Source organism: Amblyomma maculatum, chromosome 2 (assembly GCF_055883805.1).
Source record: "Amblyomma maculatum isolate TAMU_Amacu chromosome 2, ASM5588380v1, whole genome shotgun sequence".
NCBI classification, from domain to species: Eukaryota; Metazoa; Arthropoda; class Arachnida; order Ixodida; family Ixodidae; genus Amblyomma; species Amblyomma maculatum.
The window spans coordinates 24,401,220-24,408,093 of record NC_139345.1 but is presented as its reverse complement, the minus strand read 5'-3'; the positions used below and the strand labels follow the sequence as shown (position 1 = coordinate 24,408,093).

Below are 6,874 nucleotides of genomic sequence, written 5' to 3'. Positions count from 1 at the left end.
TTTCCATGTTGTTATGCATCTTGAAAATAAATACAAACACTAGCAGACCATGTAAAAACAAAATAATGCGCCAAAAGGGAGCAGCGCATGCTAGAATTCAAATCGCGCGCCTTTCACGAAGACCGGAAGTAGTTGCCGCCGCCCGCTTGGTGCGCAACAGTAAAATGGGCCGCTGGGCCCTGTGGTAGTGTCCGCTCTTTATTACCAATCTCTTTCTCTGTGATTAGCGTTCGGCCGTTTCCTCATCCTCCTCACACACACCGCACAGCGTGTCTATCTCTTGGTACTTGACTCGGTACGTCTTAGTCCGCAAAACTCCTGTCCTAGCCTTGAACAACAATGAGCTGCCCCTAGAATTATCATAAATGTTTTCTTTGGTTATTTCCTGCTTGAAAATTCTATACATTTCCAATACTGATTTGGTCTCAATCCCTGTTTTCCACAGACCCCTCTCTTTTTTCTTAACTGATAATTGCTGGCTGGTTCTCCTACTGCAGTCCAAATATTTACTTGCCAATGTTATTGTCCGCCTTCTCCATTTTGTGTCAACATTCCTCATGTAGAGGTAGCTGAAATTAGTCCACCGCTTTTCTCTCATTTTTCTCAATCACTGCTCAAACGCTACCTTGCTGCCAGCTTCCCTACTCTCAAATGAAAACCATCCCAGGCGTATTCCCATGAGCTCCCAAAGCAAGCCTACCTACCCCGCGCTGCTTTATTTCCAACCGTGCTCGGACCTCTGATCTCATACACAGGACTGCATTGGCAAAAGTCAGACAAGGAACCATCACCCCTTTACAAATCCCTCGCAGCACTTCATACCTATAGTAATTCCACAGTGCCCTGTTTTTCATGATGGCTGCGTTTCTGCTTCCCTTAGCTGCTACATATTTTTCATGCTCCGTTAGATATTCAGCTCCAATATTTATCCACACCCCAAGATACTTGTACTTATCCACTACTTCCAGCATGTCCCCCTGTATCCTATATTCGCCGGCATCATTATCATTAAAAATGACTGCCGATTCTGCATTGCTAAAATGCAGACCTAACTAATCTCCCTCTGTACCGCATATATCTATAAACACCTGCAAATCTACCCTGTTTTCAGCCATCAGTACTATATCATCTGCATACATTAGTCCTGGTAATGACTGTTGGATAAATTCTCCTTGCAATTGAATAAGGAAAGGCTAAAACAGAGTCCACTCCTCTCTGGTTTAGCCTCTAATCCTTGCAGGTACAGCATGAACAAAGGTGACAGAGGACACCCTTGTCTAAGCTCCCTCTTTACCTCTACAGGCTTCGACACCTTTTTTCCCCCCATTATATTAGCGCATGTTATCCTTATAAATATATTTTAAAAGATTGGTTACTCCACCTTCCACGCCCAGAATGCCCCATAAGTCATCTTGAAGTACACTGTCATAGGCTTCTTTGATATCCAGAAAACAAAGATGGTATGCGTTCCTTTTCTGCTACCTCATTGTCCTCTAACCTCCTTTGTTTCCGGAAACCATTCTGCAGCTCTCACAACCCCCCCCCCCCCCCCCCCTCTCTACTCATGCCTGCAGTCTGTCCTATATAATCTGCATCTCCGCCCTGTAGACCACTGAAGTTACTTATGTCAGCTTTGGGTCCCTTTCCCTTGTATATCATGCTCATCCTACTGAGTCTCCATTCATCAGGAACGTTGCCATCCATTAATATTTTGCTCACCACCTCTCTTGACGTTTCCTTAGATTTTGGGCCCAATTTCTTTATTAACGTAATAGGAATACCATCTGGGCCTGCTGATGTGCTACTTGGTACTCTCTTCTCGGCCCTTTCCCACTCTCTTTGTGCAATTGAAACAATTGCACTAACCGAACTATCCTCCTCTATTAAGGCACGTATGCCATTAGCGACATGCGAGCCACTCGAGGCGGCGAGCGCGTCCCTGCCATGAAGACTAGAGCTGACGACGGCGCGCGCAGTGCTATACCGCGCGCATCGTCACGAATGAGCTCGCGCCTCTTTCTCGATCGCAAATGCCACCTAAAAACAGCCGGACACACTGCTGTGTTGTAGGCTGCAGCAATACTTGCATGAATTCGCCTGCTGGAACAAAATTTTATGGCTTCCCAAAGCGGCATTGGGAGACGAAACGACGGCAGCGTTGGATCCGTCTTGTTCGTTGCGAAAAAAAAATTTAAGCTCCGTTTTTTTTTTTCGTTTTTTTTTTTTACATGTACGATGTTGTATAAGTAGGCACTTGTTGAAGTCTTAAAATGAGCAAAAGGGACGTTTCTACGCATCTGCCGTGCATGCTGCACATACATGACGTTGAATAAAGGCGCCGTAGATCGTTCATTGCGTGCGCGTAACAGAGTATGCTGCTTATTTGTCTTTATGTTTACCTCTGCAACGAAGATGGCACGGAATGGGTGCCTTCGGTGAAATCTAAGACATGCAGCAGCCATTTCGTGGGAAATGCAAAATCGAACGAAGAGGAGCACTCATCCTATGACTCGAGTGTTTTCCCTTCAGCCTACAGAAGAGTGCAAGTGGTTGTTCTGGTATCACTTTAAATTGTAAGAATTTAGCGGTAATCCGGACCGGTTGGTACATTCGTAAAGTTAGCAGCGCAACAGTCAGGATGCTAAAAAGCTAGCAGATAAATATATCGCCTACCTTTAATTTTGTGCTTTCCGGTGGCGCACTGATGTTTTTGCGCCATCAGAAACGCAATGCGCCAGTCTGTTCGACCTCTTCACATAATATTCTCTTTCACGTCGGGCACATGGCCTGCTTCAAAAAGGTTCGTTTTTTTTTTTTTTTTTTTTTTCTGATGGTTTGCGCCTCGAAATAATTTTTCAGCCCCATTAATAGCTCCAATTCCCGCCTCTACAATCAGCGACGCACCGCTAGCAGATGACATCCGCTAGCAGAGACGCGAAGGGAGCCTTCATGGCAGAGACGAGGAACCGGGGTTGGAATGGGGGCTGGGGGGTTGACTTTGCCCAACGGAACTTTGGTGACGTAGCATATGGGAAATGCATGGTAGGGTAAAGGCGTCTACTGACCTTGTCCCCAGCCCCGCCGCGGTGGTGCAGCAGGGTGCTCGACTACTGTGATGCGGAATCGAACCCAGACAGTTTTTGATGGAGGCGAAAGGCAAGGCGCCCGTGTGCTGTGCGGTGTCAGTGCACGTCAGCGAACCCCAGGCCGAATTACGCTCCAATCACATCGCAAAAACTGTTACAAACCTGTCAAGCCGATCGGCTAGTCGCGCTCCGATCCTGACCGGCGGACCTAAAGTTTTTGTGATGTGATCGAAGCGTAATTCGACCAGGAGGTCGAAATTTCCGGAGCTTTCCACTACGGACTCTCAGCCTGAATAGCTTTGGGACGTCAAACCCCATGAACCAAACCAAACGTTGTCCCCCGTTTTCCGTCTTTGCTCGGGGGAAAAGTGCGGTTTCGTTGCAGCTGGAAATTAGCAATCCCGATCATCCGTTTGTTGGCTTAACGTCCTAAAGCAACTCAGGCTGAGGGACGCCGTAGTGGAGGGCTCCGGATAAGTTCGACCCCCTGCGATTATTTAATAATAATAATAATACTTTGTTTAGCACTCATGGCGAGTGGCCCAGGCATGCATGGTAGCAAAAGGCAGTACTGCCCATACCAGGACGGCTTGCTGAACCTGAATGTGCTTTTCGCATCCGCCGAAAAGCGGGCGGGATTCGATCCCCCATCCTATCGGTTCGAAAGTCGAGCTCTGAGCCACCGCGGCGATGAATCCTGATGATCGAAAAAGAGTTCGTTAATTCTGACTCAGAATGTTCAGGACACCAATCGCGAAATTTGCTGCTTTCGTAGTTCGGAGGTACGAGTACAACTGCTCAAATCTCTTGCACCATCCTGTCTTGGTGGAACAGCAAACAAGTGATAGCGGTACTTTTCGATACAGCCTGCCGCCACACTGCGCTCAATATGCAACGGAACGGGAGAACTGCAGCGAATACGGCGCCGGAAAGAGCGATGTCCCCACCTTGAAAGTGGCGCCGGCCATTGAGGCACCTTACCAGAGGTCAAACATATCGCTACAAGCACAGATCAACGAGTTGAGACATAGGGAGACGACTAAGCTCTTATAAGCATGCTGGTCATATTGAACCAAGACATATCAAGATTCAAGCATAAAGTACTTAAAGTCTGCCATCACGAAGGTAAGGATTGAGCAAGAACAAAATGCAAACTAAAGTGAAATATGAGAATTAAAGAAGCATGTATTGGTGCCAACTACGGCAGCATGTCAATTCAAGGACGACAGCTCAATAAGGGCTGCTACAAGGAGTGGAACGGCTACTTTATTACTAGCAAAAGCATTGATATATTTCTTAATTCACATTATAGACACCCAATTTCCCGTTAAACTGAATAACTACAGTCATTACGATCACTTCGTTTGTTGGTTGGTACTGATGTCCTTGTACAACTGAAAAGCCATTTCCATCTTGATAATCTTTGATCAGCTTTGTAAAAGCGCTTCAAACCCATCTGGACTTTCGACTGTCACCAAATAATGTTAACTGCTCTCATGTTGGCATGCTTCACATTTCTTTTCATTACAAACCAAATAGCCCACTGCATTCCACATAAATCTGTTCAAAGGTTTTCAAGTTTTTTTTTCTGGGCATTTTTTTTTTTTTTTTCATGCAGCTCAAATCAAGAGTGGGAAAGGCATGAAGAGAACTACACAATACAGGGTGCAATAATATTGTGCTAATGGTCCATCTTGTACTGGTATCTCGTTATTTGCCTTAAGAACATACACAAACTCATCCATCAAATTGCCACTTCTTAATATTTTGGCTATCTTAAAATATAGACAGATATGCAAGTCCAGCTATCATTTCATGAGGCATATCCACTTTATGGGGATAGGAACTTCGAGAAGCAAACTTTTGATGGGAAAAATCTCGTGCAGAACCACACTGAAAAACTAAGTAGCATGCAGTGACTGCACAATGTTGAGCTGGTAATGATTTTGTGCTTTCACATTTTTTGTCTTTCTCTAAACTACTTCATGGCAGGATAAACTATTTTAACATGCTAATCATGTTGAATTTGCTTGAAAAGCACATGCACAAGGAAAGACGAGTGCCTGTACTGTGCTGTGCACATTTCTCCATGTCCAAGGAATTACACCAACTTGCTCAACACGTTCTAAACAATACAGATATAGATTTTAAAAATCTGGTATCATTAGGCCTTCAAATAATCTTTAAGTAATACTTGAACCATTCACTGCTACTTAAGGATGAGTCCACGAGTCATACACGAAACAAAATTCTGGTGGCCTAAAACAGACAAAAATAAATAGGTAATAAGAGGCTCAGGTTACAATGCTCGACTGTCAAGCTCAAGGTTGCGGGAACAAATATTGGCACCTGCGGCCGCTTATCGACAGAGACGGAAAGCATGCATGATGACTGTGTACTGCGCTATGCAAGTACATCTAAAGAAACAGGTGGTTGAAATTTCCGCAGCCCTCTACTACGCCATTCCTCATAGCTCAAGACGCTTTGAGACATTAAAGCCTATATACACAGAGAAAGCCTATTTCAGATGAGAGTAGTACATACCTTTTACGGCCAGTTCTGACTTGTCTCAAGCAAAGTAAACAATAAACATCTGCTTTAGAGTACTAACCACAATATTTTTTCCTAGGAAAAAGTTTCAACACACTGGTTGAAAAAGTTCCGACAAATGTCCCACTCGACCAGCTGTCTCATACCTCCCAGCTTTAACATACCTTAACCATTGGAATGCAAGCATACCAGCAGCCTATTTTTATGCAGTGGAATCCATCCATATAAATGTTCATTTCAGGCTCTCTTTCCAAGCCTAAACAATCACTAGGACTGTTCCACATGCACCAAAGGTCATTAAGGCACTGCAAGCACATATCTGTCAAGCACTGGTTACATTGAGTGATTAATCCCTTATTGTGAATCTACTCCAATTTGGGGGATTCCCCTAAATATCTGACCATCACCGTTCCTACTTCGAGTTAAATTATTTCGATCTTGCCCTACCATCTGCTTTGCTGACCGTTCTGGTTAGTTGGTAGAGCGACTGCCCCGGAAAGGCGGTGGTCCCGGGTTCGATTCCCGGACCAGGACAAACTTTAAACTACTAAGTTTGAGAAAGCTGTATAGCTTTCCTTTGTAGCCATATGGCTGTGCTTGGGTGGATGCCAATGAGTAATTACTCCCTTATTACTGGTCACAAGTCTTGCACACAAGCTGGTGCACATAGCTTACTGCAATGGAGCACTAGTCAAATTCCATCAATCAGGGCTGGACAGGATAAAAGCATCTTCAATGCTGATACTCAATACACTGAAAAATTGTATTTCCAATACTGGTAAAAAGTACAGAGCCAAAACAGAGTTTTGATAGATACTCAATACTGTATTGTCAATACTTTCATACATTATTAAAATATGTAACATAATAAAGGTAGTATTATATTTAGCGAAGATTACATTAGTGAAATCCTAATATAGTAAGGCTGGCAATACGACCAGCAAAGTTACGAAATTTCATGATTTCTGGAACATTTCGTGCATTCCTATCGCGCATTTTTTTTAAAAGGCTGCCCAAATTTAATAAACATCTGCAGTATGCGCAGCAAGAGCTTTTGATTGAAGCATGGGTCCACTGAAGCGATCGCTTCTATAAGCAGCCTCAGAAAAATATCTTTAACCTTATGTTCTTCACAAGAATCGATCTGTGGGCATTTTGCTACATAATAAACCAGCAACTTTTTCTGCTGCTATTTTTTTGTTACCGTACATTATTTATTTGATGGCCTCCGTCCTTGC

The 6,874-nt window shown here is 44.1% G+C and overlaps 1 pseudogene; it reads right to left on the bottom strand.

Annotated features, from left to right (window-relative positions):
- Positions 1–223: 223 nt before the first annotated feature.
- LOC146198153 (uncharacterized) lies at positions 224–4,081 on the bottom strand (annotated as a pseudogene).
- Positions 4,082–6,874: the final 2,793 nt, after the last annotated feature.